This window comes from Rhinopithecus roxellana, chromosome 3 (genome assembly GCF_007565055.1).
Source record: "Rhinopithecus roxellana isolate Shanxi Qingling chromosome 3, ASM756505v1, whole genome shotgun sequence".
NCBI lineage: Eukaryota > Metazoa > Chordata > Mammalia > Primates > Cercopithecidae > Rhinopithecus > Rhinopithecus roxellana.
The window spans coordinates 38,820,964-38,844,590 of NC_044551.1; the positions used below are offsets into that span (position 1 = coordinate 38,820,964).

General features: G+C 37.8%; 1 long non-coding RNA gene across 1 annotated transcript in view; it reads left to right on the forward strand.

Moving 5' to 3' along the window:
• Positions 1-14,088, forward strand: part of LOC104658582 — a 65,238-nt gene extending 51,150 nt beyond the window's left edge. The window contains exons 3-4 of the long non-coding RNA XR_747444.2: positions 9,692-9,812; positions 12,296-14,088. This is a non-coding gene — a long non-coding RNA (uncharacterized LOC104658582). The remainder of the gene's footprint in view (positions 1-9,691; positions 9,813-12,295) is intronic.
• Positions 14,089-23,627: the final 9,539 nt, after the last annotated feature.

Below are 23,627 nucleotides of genomic sequence, written 5' to 3' on the forward strand. Positions count from 1 at the left end.
GCCAGATGCCCTGTAATTCATATTGGGAACAGGAGGCAGTTTCATCCAAACCAGAAATGTCCTCTAGCCCTCAATATTTTAAATTTTCTTCCTTTTATTTAATATTACTTCATCCTTAAACACAGTGATAACCAAAGACATTTTGCTTACCAAGTTCTGCAATAGATTATTTTTCTGGCAAGTTAATCACAGCATAATGGTCACGGGCATAAAACAATTGGATATATAAGAGTCCAACTGACCTAGGTTAAAGGCCTCCCCTCCTAATGGCTGTGCTACCCCTAGGCCTCTTTCACCAGTTTCCTTAGAGGCAAAATTGGGATAATCCCAGCATGTATGTCACAGTGCAGTTGTGGACATGTAATAAGATAATGCTTCCAAAGCTTTTAGCTCAATCTGGCATGTAGCTCAATAAATGTTAGCCATTAATTTCTATAATAGGTAATAGTAATTTGAATAAATACTTGGCTTTATATTTACTTTTTTTAATGGGTCTATGTTCTTTGGCCTTTGTTCAATCAAGTCATGGAAAATGTTCCTAGTATACATTCAAGAAACGTATTCAAACAGCATTTAACAAAATTTAGCATCTTTCTAGACTCACAGAAGAAATCCCAGAGAAGTTATCATATAGACAGACCTTGTCCACAAAGGACTTTGCTATTGGTACCCCTCCAACTCTTTTTCTCTTCCCACCCCACCACCTGTAAGGAGGAGCTCTTCAGTACACACTGTTCCTGCCCCTCCCTGTGCTGGATGGAAACATACCATGTTTTTCTATCACATGCTAGATTCTTCTGACACCATCTGTTCTTTTTAGCCCACAGCACACAGTTTGCCTTGCTGTCACAACTCTATGTGAAAATGTCGAGAAGAAATGTGATGAATGATTCTGAGGAATGTTGTTTACCTACTAACCATCCACCACTGAGTGGTAGGGAGTGCGGGCTGGAAAATAGCACAGGCCCTTCCAACCATGGGATTTCTATGATTAGCCTTACCTAATATATCACCAAGTTTGAAAGATAGAAAGAAAGGCTGATTCTAAGGAGTTTTAATCCGAGAAGCACTTGTTGCTATGGATCCTACTGGAGGTCTCATTTACTGAACTCTTAGTTTCCACTAGGCACTATGTTAATTACCCGACCACACATTATAGCACTTAATCCTCACAGCACTCCAACAAGGAGGAGGATATACTGTTATCATCCATATGTATACTTGTGAAATTAACAGCTTGAGAAAATCAATTAACCTTCTCATAGTCACAGCACTAGAAAATGGAAGTGTTATGAGCCCAAGTTGTCTGTCTCCAGACTCTCTGTCCTTGACCCATGCGTACCCTGCATTGGCATGCATACATTTCAAGAATAGGAAACTGACAACCAGTTGGCTTGTATTCTCTGGGTCCCACTGTTAAGATGACTCCTGGAGTTGCAGTTCTATTTTGCTATTGTTGTAACCCTAAATTTGAAGCTCATTAAAGGAAGAGATGGTGGTGACATAATTCCACACACACCACCTTTGGTCATCCATAGATGTTAAGTATCACTGGTGGATGGTTTATCAAATGGAAATGTTACCAAGGTGATCAAATTATCATCCAAATCAGGACATATTTGAAAGGGGAAAAGGGTCTACTAAAAATTATACTAGGACAATACTATAAACTGGGGTCATCTTCAGCAAATTGACCCACATGGTTGCCCTAGTTATAACTCCTGTTCTACTATATTTATTCAATGTCGTGAGTTTCCTCTGAGATGGAGATTAGGAACAGGCTTCAAAAACAGGTAAATTAGAACACCACAAAATGGAGCCATCTATTCTAAATACAAATGTAGAAACAGAAAGTATCAAAAAGACAACTTGAATGTCACCCTGATTTTATTTTCCCTTTTATAAATGTGTTTGTGATTTTTTTTCCTGCTCCTCAGCAGATGCTACCTGATTTGTGCTCTGGCTAATGTCACTCACGTCAGGAGTGTTGCCAAACGCAATGAGATGCGACCGACACCAGGAAAGATGATGAGCAAAGAGAATGGCAGCTGGCTGTGTTTCCTTCTTATAGCATTTTAATGAATCAAGGAGCAGCCTCATAGAGTACATCTGTACATGCTAGAAGCCAAACTCTAAGATCTGAGAACCCTAAAGCAGCTCCATCTTCATGACAGGGAGGATGGGTCCTGAATAGAGGGATGAGGCCTGGGAAATATAAGAGGCAGTTGCAGTGCTATAGAAAGAACTATAGACTAGTGGTTAGAAAACCTGAGTTCTCTCTCACTCTGTGCTACTCATTAGTTTTTTGACTTAGGCAAAATGTTTATCTTACTCGAGACTCTATTAACAATAAAAACACACTAGAGTTACCAACAGGGTCCCAAAGGGAGTAGATAGGGGATCTCGAAAGGGGCTCATTCTTATTTCATTATTACTTCCCTTTCTTCTCTCTCTCTGCCAATCAGCTTTTTTTCCTTTACCTCCCAGTCTGCCTGGTGGAAGACAAGATAATCCAAGTTTTCATGGTATAGCCATGAAAGCCACAAAGAAAGACTGATTCCTGATTCTCATTTCCATGTTTAATTCTTAGCTGAAGATATAATAGATGTAGCTAATTCCCCCTCACCAAAAAGTATGAACAGAGTGTGTATGAATTTTAGACATCATGCCTGAGGCCCACTCCTATGTCCCAACAGATTGTGGATCAGTTCTCATTGCAAGGAAACTGTTTGTCAGCTGATATGTTTCCAAAAGTATTCATTTGCTTGTGTAACTTTATTTCCTCAAAAGTAAAATCTGACCTCCCTTCTCTTGTGTGGTTATAAGTCTTAAAGGAGACCATGTACAAGAAAAAAAATGTGAAATTCAAAGGGCTTTACATATATCAGGCACAAGCTGTAAACTTAAGTCACCCTGTGAATCAGATGTAGAGTTATCGTATTTAGGCTCACACCCTCTAAATCCCCAAGGTGTAGTCCTCTTTCCATGGACATTTGGAAGATCAATGTCATTGCAAGAAGAAAGATAAAACTCACCTAATGTGAATGTTGTGGGCTTAGAGTTCACCAGCAGGCAAGAACTCTCTCCAGGTTTGTAATTAATTACCTTATTTGCATTATGTAAATGTTACCTTTTAAAATTTCATAATTGTTATCTCTGAGATACTTAATTGCTAGAACTAAACAGAACATAAGGGCTGCAGAATGCATGAATATCTAGTGATACTGACAGATTTTGTTCATGACCTGCCATGATTATTAATATTACTATCAATTTCACCAGGGCAGGTTGTCAACATGGGTACTAAACATGAAGCAAAGACAACTCCTTTATCCAGAACTTAATTCACTACAGATGCCACTCCAAAAGGAAAGGATATCCAATCTGACAAGGGATTAATCACCGTAATATATAAGGAGCCCAGACAATTATAGAGGAAAATATCTAATAATCTGACTTTAAAATGGGAAAAAAGATCTGCATAGACATTTCTCAGAAGAAAACATACAAATGGCCAACAGGTATACGACAAGGTGTCCAACATCAATGATATGAGGGAAATGTGAATCAAAAGTACAATGAGACATCATCTCACCCCATTTAAAATGGCTTTTATTCAAAAGACAGGCAATAACAAATGCTGGTGAGGTTGTGGAAAAGAGGGAACCCTAGTACACTGTTAGTGGGATTGTAAATTAGTACAACCACTATGAAGAACAGTTTGGAGGTTTCTCAAAAAATTAAAAATCTAGCTACCCCTCTGGTCCAGTAACCCCCCTGCTGGGTATATACCCAAAAGAAAGGAAATTACTATATTGAAGAGATATCTGCATTCTCATGCTTATTGCAGCACTGTGCATAAATAGTCAAGATTTGGAAACAATCTAAGTATTAATCAACAGACAAGGGGATAAAGAAAATGTGGTACATATACACAACGGAGTACTATTCAGCCATAAGAAAGAATGAGATCCTGTCATTTGTCATTGTGTTAATTGAAATAAGCCAGACACAGAAAGACAAACTTCACATGTTCTCATTTGTTTGTGGGAGCTAAAAATTAAAACAATTGAACTCATGAAAATAGAGAATAGAATGATGGTTATCAGAGGCTAGGAATGGTAGTGGGAGTAGGGGAGGGAAAGTGGGGATGGTTAATGGGTTCAAAAAATAGAATAAGATCTAGTATTTAATAGCACAACAGGGTGATTATAGTCAGTAATAATTGTACATTTTAAAATAACTAAAAGGGCATAATTGAAATGTTTATAACAAAGGATAAATGCTTGAGGGGATGGGATACCCCAATTACCCTGATGTGATTATTAAACACTGTATGCCTGTATATCTCATATAGCCCGTAAATATATACAGCTATTATGTACCCCCCAAAAATAAAAATTTTAAAAAAGGATACACATCTCATTCATGACCTGTAATAATAGTTGATCAAATGACAGATCACTGCTAAGGCCTGTCCTGGGTAATAATTCAACAATATTGGGAGTTAGAAAAAGGCTAAAATGTAAAAGAATATTCTGGGAGTATTTATTGGTAAGCCCCTTGCACATGTCTGATGTGCAGAGTTCTTTCCTACCAGCCCTCTGTAGAACTCCATAGTCTAATTCTGACCCTCTCAGAGCCCTCTAAATCCTCACTATTCAAGGGGGAATAATTATATCTGCCCTGCTTAGCTGGAGCTGGCAGATCATAAATGCTCTGCAAAGGGAGCAGCAGAGAAGAGTGGAGAGTCAAGGTTTCAGGCATATTTGACCCAAGAAAGCCAGAAGTGATACAAGTTTTGGGTGAACGTGAGCTATCTCATATGGAACCATTGAGAGACTAGGTGCACTCTGTGAGGCCCTCAGCAGGTAAATACATGGTAGCTTTAGCTTTAGGAGAAAGATGGTAAGGCGTAAACTGTTGAGTCTTAGTACAATATGAGAGAGAGAAATTTGTGGAGATGAGAATGGAAAAGTGATTGAGAAGGAGTAGAAAGAAAAGACGACAAAGGGAAAAAGAAACCACAGGATAACCTTGAACAGGCCGAGTTTAAAAAAAAAAAATCAACTTGAGGAGAGGTTGTTCTTTATACTGCCGGGGTGCACACACGCAAACATATATACACAGAGACACATAGCTATACATTTCCTCCACCCACACATCCCATATATACAAAATAGGCTCATTTCATTAATTCAGTATATACAACTCATGTGTCCACACCTACACAAATATGCTCCCATAAATGACACAATACACTCTCTCTCTTTCACCTCTGCATATTTTCTGATATCAACAAGAGTAACAACAGCATCTCAGCAAAGCTGTCTAAAACAAGAGCCCAAAAATAAAGACAGGCACAGGGACAAAGACTGTGTGACCAAGACCTGACTAAATGCCAACAGAAAGGTTAGCATGACCCACTCCTGCTTCCTAAAGCTATTGGTAGTTTTTTCTGGAATTCTGTAAATAGAACTACAAATGGAAGAACTTCAGATTAATGGCTAAGAATTATCATTATCCAGATTGTTTCCCATTTTGGAAAGGATATTTTAATGTTCATGTTTACCAAATGACCCTATTCAAATGTTAACTGAAGTAGCAAGATATAAAAACATAAAGCACAGTCCTTCTAGATTCATTCCAAATGCACATAGGAATCAACTTGGACACAAACATACAGACACATACTTGACCATCTCTTACTATGAAGTATATTACTGCTAAGACTCATATCCAGCTTTATCACTAAAGAAGCTTTTAGGCCAGGCGCAGTGGCTCAAGCCTGTAATCCCAATACTTTGGGAGGCTAAGGTAAGCGAATCAGTCAGGAGTTCGAGACCAGCCTGGCCAATATGATGAAATCCCATCTCTACTAAAAATACAAAAATTAGCCAGGCATGGTGGCATGTGCCTGTAGTCCCAGCTACTCAGGAGGCTGAGGCAGAAGAATCACTTGAACCCGGGAGGCAGAGGTTGCCATAAGCTGAGGTCGTGCCACTGCACTCCAGCCTGGGCGACAGAGCAAGACTCTCCCAAAAAAAAAAAAAAAAAAAAAAAGCAGCAGCTTTGAATTACATAGCTGAAGGTAGTACTACATAAAGAAAAGGGCAATTAGATTGATTTGCAAACTACCGTATAGTAAGAACTAACTATGTATAGACACTGTTCTAACATTTTTACATTCTCTCATTTAGTCCTGACAACTCTATGAAGTAGGTATTATTTTCATATTACATATGAGGAAATGAGACACTAAGAAATTAAATCTTATGTTGAGAAAAATGGACTTTGAACGCAGATGGTCTGGCTCTAAATATTATGCTAAAATGAGATTTTATTCTTATACCAGCCACAGACTAGTAGTGACTTTCTGTGGTCCTCTAAGGAGAAGTACTTTGGGCTATGTTTGGGCTTCATAAGAAGGAGTGCTATACTCAATGGCTGAAGTCTGCCACAGGTAAGAAGGTGAATTAAGACATGCATAGAGAGTATTTGCAACACTGATCTGGGTTCCAGAGGTTGAGCACTCACTATATGTGCAAGCTTGCCCAAATACCACAGGTGAGAAGTGAAGGAAGCAAAGACAATTTTGCTACCTTGACAACATCGTAATGGATTTTGGAGTCATGTGAGGACATCTTACCACAACCCTGAGTGGCTCAACGTTGTAAGGTTTTAGATCACTATCCTCTAGTTTAGACTTTCACAACTGAAATGTTTGTTTTCCTAACTTCACTCTGCCTGAATTAGTCAGAGTTCTCCAGAGGGACAGAATCAATAAGATTTATGTATGTACATAAAGACATTTATTAGGGAGAATTGGCTCCCGTGATTACAACGGAAAGTCTCCCAGTAGGCCCTCTGCAAGCTGAGGAAAGAGAGAGGCTGGTAGTGTGGTTCAGTTCAAGACAACAACCTCTCAAAATCAGGAAAGCTGACAGTGCAGCCCTCAGTCTAAGGATGAAAGCCTGAGAGCTCCCAGGGGACCACTGGTCCAAGTTCTGGAGTTCTAAGGCCAAAGAACCTGGAGCCTAATGTCCAAGGGCAGTAGGAGAGGAAGCAAGGGGTCCAGCGAGGTGTGAACTCCAAATATAGGTCTCAATCAATTTAGGAAGTTTCTTTTGCTAAAGTTAAGGACTGTGCACCCCTGACACAGCCTCAGAAGGTCCTGATGACATATGCCCAAGGTGGTCGTGCACGGCTTGGTTTTATACATTTTAGGGAGACAGGAGACCTCAATCAATATGTGCAAGATCTACATTGGTTCAGTCCGGAAAGGTGGGACAACTCGAAGCAGGGAGGGGCCTTCCAGGTCATAGGGTAGATAGAAGACAAACTGTTCCATTCTTTTGAGTCTCTGATTCATCTTTCCAAAGGAGGCAATCAGATAGATATGCATTTATCTCAGTGAGCAGAGGGATGACTTTGAGTTCTGTCTGTCCTTTGTCCACAAGGAAATTCCTTGTCAGCAAGGTAGGTAGCTTAACTTAGTAGCTATCTTTTTAAGGAATAGAATGAGAGGCAGATTTGCCCTAAGCAGTTCCCAGCTTGACTTTTCCCTTTGACTTTGTGATTTTGGGGTTCCAAGATTTACTTTCCTTTCACAAAGGAAGAGAAAGAGAGAGAGAGAGCTGGAAGACTCAGCAAGCTGCTTATGCCCCCTTTTCCCCCTGCTTTGTTCTGGCTGTGCTGCCAGATGATTGGATGGTGCCCACCCACACTGAGGAGGGTCTTCCTCTCCTAATCCACTGACTCAAATGTCAATCTCCTCTGGCACTCATAAACAGTATGAGACACACTCATAAACAGCACTTCACTAGCCATCTAGGCATCCCTCAATCCAGCCAAGTTGACACTTAATATTAACCATCACAAAATCCACTGTTTGTCAACTTGACACCCATATATATTTTAAAATTATAATCTCTAAAGATGATAATAAAGTCCTAATTCTGCCTAACATAATTCTTCATGCAAGCAAAAATGCACAAATCCTTAACTTAAATATTATTACATAAAATTAACACTTAAGTGCCAACATGAATTCAATAAATTTTACATTACATTTCAAGGGAATAGAGAAAATAAAGATGTTTGCTTAATACAGGTATATATATATGCACAAACATATTTTTACCAAAATGAGCAAATATAGTCTTCATTTCTGTAACTGGTCACATGGTCATAGTTGGTATTAATAATTACCTTTTTCTGCTCGCAATCCCAGTACTTTGGGAGGCTGAGGCTGGCAGATCACCTGAGGTCAGGTGTTCGAGACCAGCATGGCCAACATAGTGAAACACTGTCTCTACTAAAAATACAAAAATTGGCCAGGCATGGTGGCACACACCTGTAATCCCAGCTACTTGGGAGGCTGAGGCAGGAGAATCACTTGAACTCATGATGCAGAGGTTGCAGTGAGCCAAGATTGCACCACTGCACTCCAGCCTGGGTATCAAAGTGAGACTCTGTCTCAAAAAAAAAAAAAAAAAAAAAAAAAAAATTCCTTTTTCTATTATTTATTTTGTATTTTCTTTGTCTTTAACAAGTACTTAGCTGGTTGTGCTTTTTATTTGCTAGAGTGACCCAAACTTATTTTTTTGTTTGTTTCATTTTGTTTTGTTTTTTGAGATGGAGTCTCATTCTGTCACCCCGGATGGAGTGCAGTGGCATGAACTTGGCTCACTACAAACTCCGCCTCCTGGGCTCAAGCAATTCTCCTGTCTCAGTTTCCCAAGTAGCTGGGCTTACAGGTGTATGCCACCACACCCAGCTAATTTTTGTTGTATTTTTATTAGAGACTGGTTTTGCCATATTGGCCAGGCTGATCTTGAACTCTGCACCTCAGGCGATCTGCCTCCCAAAGTGCTGGGATTACAGATGTGAGCCAACACACCAGGCCCCAAATTTTCATTCTTAAAGGGTCTGGGTCATCCCTAGTCCTGCCTGGATTGGGCTGTTGTCATTTCCTATGGGCCGTAATTATAGAGCAGGGTAATACTATTAATAACAGACACCATAAGGGATTTTTTTTCTATTCCAGACATACTCTCTCTTACCTCCACTGTGGAGTAGTAGTCTGATTTTGATAGTCTGGGTCAGTCACCATAGCCAACACTGTAACCCTTCTTAACCTTTTGACTTAGAGGCATGAGGAGTTAAAAGTGACCAGGTGGCAGTCTTAAATTTCATTTCAGTGGAATCATTGTATCTTGGTGGCAGCATTCCTCCCTCAGGAACTAAGAGCTCTAGGCCAGCAGAACATAATCTCATGGGAACAGGAAGCAAACATTCTGCTGTTAGGTCACTAGAGGTAGTGGTGAGTGGGGCCACTTCTACCTCCTATTAACCATCACACGGCCTCACATCTGTTACTAAACATGATAGAATTCAATCTATAATAAAGCTCCTTTATGTCCTTATAATACAGTGGGGAATTTAATGAATGTTGAAAAGTTGTAATAGTAAAGAAAGTGATTTTCCAAACTCAGAATTCAATGGAGAAGAAAATAAAAGGACAGTTGAAATTCCATCACTTGAACAAAGCTCAATATGTTTAGCTGCTCTATCAGACACGAATAAAATCATGTGCTCACCTTCCAAAAAGAATATGATGCTTAATACTGATCAATGGATATGAGTAAGAAGAACACTCTATATCAATTTTTTTGTTTTTTTTTTTGAGATGGAATCACACTCTGCTGCTCAGAGTGAGTGCAATGGTGGGATCTCGGTTCACTGCAACCTCCACCTCCCAGGTTCAAGCGATTCTCCTGCCTCAGCCTCCTGAGTGGCTGGGATTACAGGTGTACGCCACCATATCCAGCTAATTTTTGTATTTTTAGTAGAGACGGAGTTTTACCATGGTGGTCAGGCTGGTCTCAAACTCCTGACCTCAGGTGATCCGCCTGCCTTGGCCTCCCAAAATATCAATTTATTTTTTACAACTTCTAGCAACCCCGTTAGAGAACTTACGTAAGGTCACCGAGCCATTCTGAGAAGATGCAGAACTATTACCCCAAGTTGCTAATACCCAGCTTATTTTGTCTCTGCCCTCAGATTTGCCATTTAGGGGATGGGAAGAACCAAGTGTTTGTCAGTCTCTCTCATGACCAAGGGTCTGTGGGCAGGTGACTGGCAGGGAAAAGGGCTGTGGGCTGTGTCCATGGAAGGACTTGGCCCTCAGCCTGGCTTCATTTGAATCACACACTCAAGAGACAGAATTAACCAGCTGTGGAGATTGAGTTCACTGAAAAGGAAAAATGAGGCTGCCAAAGAAGGGGTGGGGGACACTAATGCAATCTAAGACTGTGTTAAATAGAACAACAGGCATTTGTTGTTGTTGTTTTTTCTCCCTGCTCTGCTTCATGAAGGGTTTAAGGATGTAATACAAATTTTGTCCAGAAACAAGTAGATAGAAATCTCTCTCTACACTTGTGGCTGTCAGATCACACACTGAAAGAGAGTCCTACATTCCATAAAAGAGCTTCAGGAGGTCTTTGGGAAATTAGAACTTGAAGGGTGACCAGGATGATGATGGGGCAAAAAGCAATAGCATGTGGTGGATGACTGAAGAATCTGAGAATATTTCTTCTAACAAAAGGAAATTAAAGACAGTTATGTTTTACCTAACACTTAAAATTGTCACATTGAAGAAGAAGACTTTTTTTATGTGGGTTTGGAGAACAGAATACAACTGATAGTTGAAAGTTCTAAAACCTGTCCAAAAATGAAAAACAATTCTTGTGAAGTAATGGGTACCTACTATCAGAACTATTCAAAAAGAAGCACATGTATAAATTTATCTGCAGCATGCCTAATGTCTGGTGGTCATAAGGAACTTTTAAAAATCATGCATTTAACCAACTCAGTCATGTATTTTCTAAGTTATCTTTTCTTCTTTATTGGGCACTATTGTGGAAGATTTCATAGGCTTATTTGCTGAGTCTTAATAAGTAACTTGGGCTACTTTTGTATAAAATGCCAAATAATTTTTTATCAAAATTAAGGAGGGAAGTATGTGACATGTCTGGGTGGATCAAGGTGGTTGGGGAGAGATATCATCTATTCAATTGTCATGGGATTTACTTTTTAAACTTTTCCCTACAGAGGAACAAAACATTTCAAATACCATACAGACTTCTGGGCTATGGATTATACTATCAGCCATTTGGAATGTTTGACAATAGCAAATCATTTATCACTGATACAGCACATTAGTCCAGCTCCTTTGAACTGAAAGGGGTTTCAGGACAAATACCAGTTTCCCCTTCTTTTCTCTGTTTATGAATTCTACTAAGTTATTATTCTCATAAGAGCTCACCTGATCCAGCTATTTGTAATGCAGTTAGTGACCTCACTACCCTGACTCCAGTTGAATACCTTATTATATATGGAAAGAAAAGAGTGAAGCTGTTCTTTCATCTGTTCTGTAATTCCCAGACTTAAAAAAATAGCTATCTGCATTTTCAGAAGGTTTTATATCAGATTCCCTTTACTTTGCTGATACAGCAGTAGATACAATAGCTGTGTAGGGCAATTTTGTAGCCAACTCGCTGCAACTGAACAAGGCAGGATGAGAGATTGTATTCAAAATTTAGTTTCACAGTTCTATATGTCTTTCCAGATGAGTAAGATCAGAACTTTCATTCACAGATGACAATAAGTCACAATGGTAAAAAAAAAAAAAAAAAAAAAAAAAAGGAGGGGTAACCCTTTCCTTATAGGTGCTGCTGAATTGAATGTATTTAGAACCCAAAATCACAAACATGAAAATTTGATGCCTTCAAAATAAAGTGAATAGGTAAAAGGGATGGATATGAAGCAACAGAAAGCATAGTGTTGATGTTTAGTTGGAACCTCTGTGCTCTGCTTAAGCACTTTGTAATTCAACAACAATGTTAATACCACAATAATTTAAAAATGTAGCTTAACCAAACACTTCAGTTGAATATTTTTAGCTTGTAGATTTGCCATTTAAGCGGGAAAGATCGTTAAACATCACTTGGTCCAGTGGTTTTTAACTCTGACTCCAGATTCAGATGCCTGGACAGCTTTTTAAAAATACTAATACCTGCTCCTCACACCAGATCAATTAGATGAATATCTCTGCCATGACAACCAAACAACAGTGTACTTTAAAAACGTCACCAGCTGATTCTAATGTACAGCTAGGCATAAGAAGCACTATGAGGAAACAAAAGCTTAAAGGAATAAAAGGGTTTAAGATTGCAGTAGCATGTGGTAGCTAGCATAACCAACTCTTAACTTTCAGTGATTAACTTCATAGGTTCAAATTCCGAGATGTCCAGAAGCAAATGCAAAGAGGAAGTAAGGAAGTGGATACGTGCAAAAGTCATCAAGATTCTCATTTGATTACAGCAAATATTTGGCGGGTTGGAAGTTAACGATATGCTACACCGTCTATACCTGTAACGTGCCCAAAATAACTGAATACTTTTAAATCCAGTAATAATCCATTAGAGAGATGAAGGTGTCAGTGTGCAGGCAAGTAAACCACATTGCCAAGTATACAAGCTAATAAATTTCCCAGGATGGATTTAGGGTTTTCTATTTCAAGCAAAATTTACAAAAAGTTAAATGCACAAATCTTCAGTGTACAATTACACAAGTTTAGCAACTATATACATCCATGTAAACAACACTATCATGATGAAGAACGTTTTTATCACCCAGGAAATTACTTTATGTCCCCTTCCAGTCAATCCACTCACCATAGGAACAACTATGGTTCTGATTTTTATCACTGTGTACTAGAACTTCACATCTTAGGAAATCATATAGTGCTTTCTCATTGTTTCTTGCTAGTTTGGACAGTATCATTTTTTTGAAATCCATTCCTGTTGTTCCATGTTATCAGTAATTTGCTCCTTAATGTAGCTGAGGAGGATTCCATTATATGCAGATACCACAACGTATGTACCCATTGTACTCTTGACATTGGCTATTGTTAGTAAAGCTTTTGGCTCTTTACTAGTAAAGTTGCTATAAACATGCTCAAGTCTTGTTGTAGAAACATTTTCATTTCTCATAGGTAAACACTTAGGGATGGAATTTCTGAGTCACAACAGAGGTATATGCTTAACCTTATGAAAATTATCAAGCTGTTTTCCAAACTGGATGTTCCATTACCTGCTTCTCTGAGTAAGATCTGAGAGTTCCACTTATGGCATATCCTCACCAACATTTGTTGTTGCCACAAAGAAGTGGTGCAATATTTTATTTTCATTTACACATTTACATTTCTCTGATGACTAATGATATCAAGCACGTTTTCATGTGCAATTCACCGTTTTTCTTAACGTCCAACGCTTTTGTTCAGTTGTAAAAAAAAATAAATAAATAAAGTATCTTTTTATTAATGGTTTGCTCTTATTCTGGGTCAAGTTCATCATCGAATATATATTGCTAATATTTTTTCCCACATTGCAGCTAAACTTTTCATTTTCTTTAGATGAGCAGAGAATTTTTTCTTTTTTTATTTTGGTGAAATCCAATTTACTGCTTTTTTGCAGCTAGTGTTTTTTCTTTCATCTCTATAAAATCTTGCCTATCTTAAGATCATAATATAATCTTCTGTGTTTTTTTTCTTCACAAGACCTTTACAGCTTTAGCTTTTATAATTGGATCTAGAATTTATCTACATAAATTTTGTGAATATTGTGAATTGTGGCTAAGATTCATTATTTCCATGATTATCCAGTTATTACAGCACTGTTTGTTCAAAAAGACTTTCCATTGAAGTGTCTTTGAGCTTTTATTGAAATTAACTGACTATATGTGTATTGATTTATTTCTGAGCTCTACTTTGTGCCAGTGCTCAGCTTGTATATCCTTATGCTAACACAATACTGTCTTGATTACTGTGGTTTGCTGCAGGTCTTGATATCAAGTAATATAATTCATCTGAATTTGTTCTTTTTCACAATAGCTTTGGAAGTTCTTTATCTCTTGTATTTTCATATAAATTTTAGAATAAAGTTGTGTATTTCCACAAAAAAATGCAGTTTTCATTTAGTTTGTAATTAGGTCTAATCAAACCATATTAAATCTTCCAGTTCAGTAACATGTTTCTATCTTCGTAAACTTAGGTCATCTTTAAATCTCTGAGGAATATGTTAGAATGTTTAGTAGAGTTTCTATATCTTTTTGGGTAGTGCAGAGGGGGGCATAAAGAGAGAATGATTAATAGGTACAAAAATACAGTTAGAAGGAATAAGATCTAGCATTCAGTAGTACGATAGCCCAACTACAGTTAACAATAATTTATGATATATTTTGAAATAACTAAAAGGATGGAATTGAAATGTTCCCAACACAAAGAAATGATAAATGTTTGAGGTGATGGCTACCCTAATTTGATCATTACACATTGTATGCTTGTATGAAAATATCACATGTACCCCATAAATGTGTATAACTATTATGTATCCATAATTAAAATTTGTTAAATATATATGGTCTGTTTATGCTATTGTAAATGGTATATATACATTTCATTTTCCATGTTTGCAGCTAGATAGAAATACAACTTTTTATTTTTTATTGATGGTATATCAATCATTACCATGGGTTACCTGTAATATGTCAGAAACTCTATTAAAGATTCTGCATTTCAATACTTTATGGCAATCCAAGAGAAAAGGAAACTGAGGCAGAAATAAATGAATTATACATTCAAGAACATAAAGCTAACAATGTTTAAACTGCTCTGTTTACGTCATAATATGGAGCACCTTGAGTATCACATCCTTGAGAGCATAAGCCCACCAGTCAGTGAGTTTCCCTGGTAGATCCTTCAGCAGGGAAATAAATATAAGCATGTTTTAAGAAACATATACAGATGGAGGTGGAAAAAATGAAATGGATGGGGTGATGAGATTCAGACCACATGTTGTCAAATATCTCACGTACTGCCCCCTCCAATTCAACCCCATTTCTTTAAGTTTGCTAAGAGTGAAGTTTCATGCTGCCACTTTGCAAAATAGTCTTGCAGTTGTTCAGTGATAAAACATAGAATTATTTATTGTATGACCTAGCAGTTTCACTCCTAAGTACAGAGTCAAGAGAAATGAAAATATATGTCCACAAAAAAACCTGCATGTGAATATTTATTGGAGCATTACTTATAATAGCCAAAAGGTGAAAACAACCCAACTGTTCATGAACTGATAAATGGATAAGAAAAATGTGATGCTCTATTTAAAGGAAACTATTTGTCTGTGAAAGGAATGAAATATGATCCATGCAACATGAATGAACCTTGAATACATTATGCTAAGTGTAAAGAAGCCAGTCACAAGAAGACCACATATCACTTAATTCCATTTATATAAAATGTACAGAATAAAGAAATATCTGTAGACAGAAAGTAGGCAGTAACTGCTCAGGGCTGGGGCAAGGGGAGACAGGAGAGTGATAGCTAAATGGCATAGGACTTTTCAGGTGATGAAAGTGTCCTAAAATTGACTCTGCTGATGGTTACTCATGTTGATGAATACAATGAAAATGATTAAATTCACATATTTTACATATGTGAATCATATAGTAGTATGTGAATTTTAACTATTAAAAATAAAAGAATAAAGCTCCTTTTTTTTTTTTACAGCACAAGGTTTGACACCTAATAGGTGCCCAATAAATATTTATTGGAAAGATTAAAGAACAAATTCACCATAATAGGCTCCTATTATGTCCACATACTGAGCTGCAGTGAGGAAGGAGAAAATGTTTTTGTAAGAGGAATAAAGTAACTCCCTTTATTTATTCTACCATGTGTTAAATCACCTGAAACACCACTTACTGTTCTAGGCTTTATTTAACTAAATCTTTTACATCTTTTGAGACTCTTTCCGGAATACTGTTGTCATCTATTATGACTGGTATTTTCAGCACTGCCTTAAAGCATGATCTTTGGTGGGTCACTTTACTTTTCCTGGCTTGTTTCTATCAGAATTCTTGAAAGCTACCTTGAGAAGCTGACTAATGAGAACAGCAAGTGAAGCAGAAAAGGCTCTGGGTGGAAACTACAACAGAGCTACAAGATCACGAAATACAACAGGCAACTTTGTATCATTCAGCATTTTTGCCACCCTAGTTTTCAACTAGAAAAAAAGAAAATCTTTGCCTTTTTCAGAAAATATCAATATCACTGTTGCTATGTTTCCTTCTTCTCCTTCTCCTTTAAGTTCTTTCAGCCCTACAAAGTTAGAATAGAAAAGGACCTTAGAGATTCTTTAGTTCAGTGTTTTTCACACTTTTATTATGAACCACCTGAAGATTTTAAAATGTAGAATCAGATGTAGTAGTTCTGGAGAGAAATTCAAAATTTCGACAGGCTTCCACGTGATGTGGATACTGCTGTTTCATGGACTATACTTTTAGTAGGAGACTTGTTCAAGGTCACAAAGCTTCCCAATAGGAAGACCCAAGATCGAACAAAGTCTCTAAAATCTTAACTGAGGGTTCTTTCCACTACACAGCATGTATCAGAAACCTGAAACACATTTCCCCTTCATCCCCTAATCATTAAGTCTTGAGGTGTCCTGAGATTCTCATACTTAAGCAAAAATCCTCATATGAGTTTTTTATCTGCCCTACCAAACTCTTAAAAACATTAAACATGAGAGAACAAAGCCCCCTCTTGGTCATCAAGGGACAATATTTTCCTCCTAAATGGCCACTCTGCCATCCCAGGATACAGTCAGCTTCTGCTCTACTTTCTGCCATCAGTGTGTGGTTGCAGATACATACAGATGGATTTTAGCTTAGTCAAACCACATGCGTAGCAGATTTGAAGAAAAAGACTCAGAAAAACTTTCAAGAGAAAAACTCCAAGAGTAATCTGTGATTTATAACCCTATCAATATGGATAAATAAGAAAGGGTTTTAGATATTAGAGGGTCGATAAAATATAATAAGCATATGTTGGTATGTGCATAGAGCATTTTTGACAGACTACACAATAAAGTTAATAATGATTAAATTTAATTGCTAATAGTTAAGTGTGCATACTTGTGATTAGGAAAAAACTGAGGGCCTTTTTATTTTCACATTGTATAATACCTTTTGGTCTTTTTATTTCTGCCATATGCACATACCACTTTAATGTTTAAAAATCAGAAATGTTTGAATGATGTTAATAAAAGGCAGTGTGGCAGACTGTAATCTCCAAAGATGGCCACAGCATATTTTCAATTCCATATGCCCCTCCAGAACCCTGCAACTCCCTATCAGGAGTTGTCACCTATTTCCTCTCCCCTCAAACCTGGAAAGGCTTGTGACTTTTCCAGCCAATAGAGTAGAATGAAGTAATGCTGTATGACTTCCAGGACTGGGTCTCAAAAAGCATACCGCTTCCACCTGTCTCCTTCTTTTTGAGTTGCTCACTCCAAGAAGACAACTCTTATGCTATGAAAAGGCCCACATTCACCCACACAAAAGGATCACACAGAGAAGCTCATGGCCAGTGTAATTGAAGTTCCAGTCAACAACCTTTATCTACCACCATTTATGTGAGTCAACAAGCCTTCAGATGGTTCCAGCCCTCAGAATGAATCTTCTAGTTGGGGCCCCACATGTCATGGAGAGGAGACAAGTTATCATCTTTATGTCCTTGTCTAAATCCCTGACTCAGAGAATCCATGAACATAATACATGGGTTTTATATATCCTAAATTTCAAAGTAGCTTGTTATGTAGCATTAAATAAATGAAACATATTTTATGCCTGGAAACAAGGTGCTGTCATAACAAAACTACCTAAAAACCACAGGGGAGTGACTTTAGGATTTGGAGATTAATAGAGACTGGAAAGACACTGAGGAGCGTGTTGGTGAAAACGTAAAGGGTCTTAAGAAGTCTGACAATGAAAGTTTGATGGCCTTCAAGAAGAGTCTAAAGAGTGGAATTAAATAAATAAAAGTGTTTCTGGAAACCGAAAGAATACACTTGTGATATACTGGTAGAAAGTTTAGAAACACTATTACCTGTGATAACATGGAAGCTAGAAAATGTATTCACTGGTCTCGATAATCCATGGAGGCTTCCAGGTAGAGTATTTATTGAAAGTGCCACCTGTACTATAGGCTGCTAGAGCATTCTATGTTAAATATAATAGAGAAATGCTAATGAAAAGACTACTGAATGTAAAGGAGCCAGGACTTTCTGGGTTTAAAAATAACAATGTTTTTCATTCCTAGGCTTTCCAGATGGTAAATTATGCTAACATTAATAAACAGATTTGCTGTCGAGATCAGATCTTGGGTTCTGTCGGGCAACTATGATCTACAGATAAAATCAAGGCTATGACTTTCAAACCCTTTGTTGAGATCTCAAAAAGACTTAAGGTGGTGTCTCAAACATACAAAACCCCATTCAAAGATCTTAAGGATATGTCTCAAAGATCCTCTTTATTTAAATGTGGAATTTCTAAAAATCTTAAGGGCATTGTTCCCTTGAAGAGTTACAATAAGTCTAATGTAGGTAAGGACGTATTTCAATAATATTTGTGGTTGGTAGCTTTTGTCTAGTGGAGTTAACCTCTATAACTAAATAGAAAATCTACAACATTTACAAGATAATTATTATATTCCCTCATATATTCTCATATACAAAGGAAAACACTGCCCACTATTTCTTAAGGAAACGGAAGAATGACTCTGAAAACACAGCCAAGAGCCACTGAGAATCATTCTCAAGCAGTAGTCTTGAGAACCAAAGAACCGGCAAGAAAATTTTAAAAAGCCTAGTTGGATTTCAAAATTCCTATGGACTAGTGATTGCTGTGTGCCTCATGTCTTCTAATTTTTTAAATAAGAATGCCTTTAGTAGTGATCCTATGCCAGTTCTACCATGGTATGTTGGGTGGATGTGGGGAAGACAATTGTTTCTATAGTTTATAGGTTAAGAGAAACTATACCCAAGAAGCTATATTGAGATGCTGTATCTATGAAACATTTTTCATCCCTGTACTTGTTTCAGATTATGAGATTCTAGACCACAAACCTGAGCCTGACACTATAATGGGATGGGACTTTGATAAATGTGTATAGATGGAGAGGTGAGTACATTTTACATGCATGTGAGAAGAATGTGAATTATTGTGACCAGAGGGCTGACTGTGGCAGATTATATTTTTCAAAAATAGTCACAGCAATATTTCAAATCCCACATGCTCTTCTATAATTTTGCTTGTTCCAATCAAATGATAGTCTATTTCTCTTCCCCATGCACCTTGGCTCTCTTATGGCTGCTCTGACCAACAAAGCACATTGACAGTGATGTTTTGTGCCTTTTGAGGCTTTGTCTTAAAAAAAAAATACAACTTCTCCCTCCCTGTGTTTAATACCTGGGTGATGAGTTGATCTGTGCAGCAAACCACCATGGCACACTATGTAACAAACTACACATCCTGCACTTGTACCCCTGAACTTAAAATAAAAATTGAAGGTAAAATAATAAAAATTTAAAAAAATAGAAGCATCCAAACCAAAAGAAGAAAAAAGGATACAGCTTCTATATGCTCTTTTTATTTGAAATGTTTGCTCTGGATCGAGCAGCCATCCAGGAGGTAGCCCACAGTAGTCCATGCAAAGGGGCCCACATGGAAAGAAACTTAGGCTGACAGCCAGCATCAACCACCAGACATGTGAATGAACAAACTTACAAACGACTTCAGCTCCCAGTCTTCCAGTCTTCCATTCAAGTCCCCAGGCATCAAGAGGCTAAAGACAAACCATCCCTGAAGAGCGATGTTTGAATTTTTCACCCACAGAATTTGTGATCGTAACAAATGGTTGTTTTATAACACTAACTTTGAGTTAGTGTTATACAGTATTACATAACTAGAACAGCTAAGAAGAGTGGCTACCTGCAACATTTTCACTTTGCTTAGTAATAAGATGAATAAAATTATTTAAAAATGCTTTCACATCCAATAACATATATGATCTTCACAAAAAAGCATGACAACATTTTTATGTCTGAATTTACTTTATCCAAGTCTTGTGGTAAATATAATGATCTAAAACCACAGTTAAGGAAAATTAAGGTGACTTGACCAAAGGTCATACACTAGTAAACAACAAAGCTATGGCACTGACCCAAATTCTCTAACTCTAAAATCCAACCCTCACATGAAATATTAACACCATATTCATGAATGTCCATGAAACCCACATGTGCATTAGAAAGACAGACCACTCCAAAGGAAGAACAACCAAGCACCCCTAAATATTGACATTCTGTGATTTAATTAAGTGTAAAAATAATGATTGGTTTATCCCTATGGCTCCTTGGAAAGTTACCATTCAACTTCCCATGAATGACATCAGGAATATCAAAGAAAAGATGAACACATAACATATACATCAAACCAACTAGGATGTCAGTTTCATAAGAGAATGATGTTTTGCCTATTTTGTTTAGTAGTGACTAACCAGTGACTGAAACAGTGTCTGGCATTTGGTAAATGCTCAGCAACTTTGGCTTACATTATTAAACTCAAAAATACTTCAAAAGTGATCTTTTTTCCATATTCATTGTAAAGTTCCGGTCATGTAAATTCAAAATAAATGAAAGGAAATGGAGTTTAGAATCACACAATTGAATCTCCCAGAGACCTTCCAATTCAGCTATTGAAGGTCCTTTGTATTGCCAGTGGGGAAAATGAACACCTAAGACTGTACATCCCCAGGCACAGGTCACATGGCAACTGGGTGTGACAGAACCACAAAGGCTTCTCCTATTTCAATGTCCCTTTTCTAAGTCTGGTAAATTCATTATTCCCAAGGAACTGTGCAGAATTAAAAGACAGATTTAGGAAAACTAATATATCATCAAAGGAGAACAGAATGTCTTTGGCATGTCCCTAACCTTTGAAAATAGGATCACAAAGAACAGGCAGGACCTTCCATCCCCATCTCCTTGGCTACTGATTGAAACAGGCACCTTATGCAGAGGCCTTTGAGGACATTGCTGATTTGTGTCTGGATTTCTTGTTGCATACTGAGATTCAAGAAAGATAAAGGGGATTTTCTTAGCCAGAGACAAGATTTCAATATAATCTTCCCTTTATTAATAGGTAAGATTAGTATTAATCTTTTAATCTGTTAATACTAAGATTAATAGAGAATTAATCTAGCAATACTAATCTTACCTTTACTATTCATTCAGCTAACATTTACTGAATGATTACCAGTGCCATACATTAGGCTAAGTGCTTTCCCATCATTATCTTAAATTCTTTATCAACAATGAGGGGGAAACAAATAGCATCTCCATTACTAGATGAGAAAAGTAACACATGGAGAGTGGAAATCAGTTGCCCCAAATCAGACAACTCATTAATGGCAGAAGCAAGATTTGAAGCCAGGTACATATGACTTTAAAGTTTGTTACATAGCTTATAAAGAGTTGCTTTTGGTTTACCACTGTAGTATAAGTCCTTTGACCCACTGAGAAGCCCCCAGTTCTCCTTCCCCTGGGTATAGGATTCTGCAGTCAAATGCTCTACCACTGAGCTATACAGCCCCCTGAATACAGTATTCTGTGAGGAGACCCACATTTAATCTGAAGTCTCTTTGAACTAATGGGAATTACTTTTTACAAAGAATATTTATTCCCACTGGCCATTACTTCTCAGTTTCCCTTATTCCCTCCAGAATGTCTTCATCAGTGTTGCAATTTTCTTATTGACAATAGGGTCTCAGGGTTTATCATACCTCTTCCAGAACACCTTCTTGTATTCTCCTCTCCATTTGCTATTGTGAGGACCAGAGTGGGGAGAAAGTCAGCTGGACTTTATTTGGCCAGCTGGTCTGCAGAAGTCTGAACACCAGAGCCAAGATTCCGGTCCTGAGGAGGAAGGCCAAAAGCCTGCCACGTTCCATTTGTTTTCTTTCAAAGGCCATTGCAATGGCTCTAGACAATTGTCTGGCAGGCTACATCGGAGGATATTTACTTCACACCTACTCACAGATGGCTTTACCAAGTTACACACAAGTTCCAATTTTTCCCAAAGCTTAAGTTTATAAGTAGAAAATTACAGAAGTTATAGCTGAGCAGTTATTGTCATTATTAAATATTTTCATCAGCTAATATTTGAATACTCGCATGCTAGGGAATATACAAAACACTTAACAGTAATACCTCACTTAATCCTCACATCAACCTTGTAAAGCAGGCATTGCTGCCACCCTTATTCTACAAATAAATAAGCTGAGCCTCAGAAGGGCCAAGTAACTTGCCTAGCGTCACACAGTTAGTGAGAAATGGAGTTAATTTTAAAACTCCAGGTAGCCTGACTCCGTATCATATAAATATTCCTTTGTTTTCCTTTGACGGAGTCTCCCTCTGTTGCCCAGTCTGGAGTGCAGTGGCACAATCTCAACTCATTGCAACCTCTGCCTCCCAGGTTCAAGTGATTCTCCTGCCTCAGCCTCCTGAGTAGCTGGGATTACAGGCATGCACCACCACACCCAGCTAATTTTTGTATTTTTAGTAGAGACGGGGTTTCACCATGTTGGTCAGGTTGGTCTCCAACTCCTGACCTCATGATCTACCCCTCTCGACCTTCCAAAGTGCTGGGATTACAGGCATGAGCCACCACGCTTGTCTCATATCCTATATTTTTTAATCCCACTGTGCTATAAAAGCTAATAGAGGTGATAATGATAGTAGTAGTGGTAGTAGTGGTGATAGATGGTATTGTTATTAAGAACAACAGAAGCAGCAAAACACAAACGTTCTTGCATTGTGCCAACTGATTTATACACACTATGTCATTTCACCCTTACGGTTCTTCTTGGGGCACATCAGTATCTTTATTTTGCCTCAAGAAACTGAGCTCCCAGATGAACATAGATGCAAAAATCCTCAAAAAAATACTAGCAAACCAAATTTGACATCACATCAAAAAGATAACAGATCACAATCAGGTGGGATACATACCAGGGATCCAAGAATGGTTCCACAAATGCAGATCAGTAAACATAATATATCACATTAACAGAATGAAGGACAAAAACCATATGACCATATGATCACCTCAACAGACAAAAAGAATTTGATAAAATTAAACATCCATTCATGATAAAAACTCTCAACAAATTGGACAGAAGGAACAGGATACTAAAGGTCATCTATAACAATCCCACAGCTAATATCATACTGAATGAAGAAAAGTTGAAAGTCTTTCCTCTAAGAATTGGAACAAGACAAGAATGCCCACTTTCACCAGTCCTATTCAACATGGCACTGAAAGTCCTACCCAGAGCAGTCAGGCAAGAGAAAGAAATAAAAGGCATCCAAATTGGAAAAGCAGAAGTTAAATTGTCTGTCTTTGCTGATAATATGATCTCATGTCTAGAAAAACTTAAAGACTCCACCAAAAAGCTTTTAGATTTGATAAATGAATTCAGCAACATTTCAGAAAACAAAATCAACATGCAAAAATCAGAACCAATTCCTTTTTTTTTTTTTTTTTGAGACGGAGTCTCGCTCTGTCGCCCAGGCTGGAGTGCAGTGGCCTGATCTCAGCTCACTGCAAGCTCTGCCTCCCGGGATTACACCATTCTCCTGCCTCAGCCTCCTGAGTAGCTA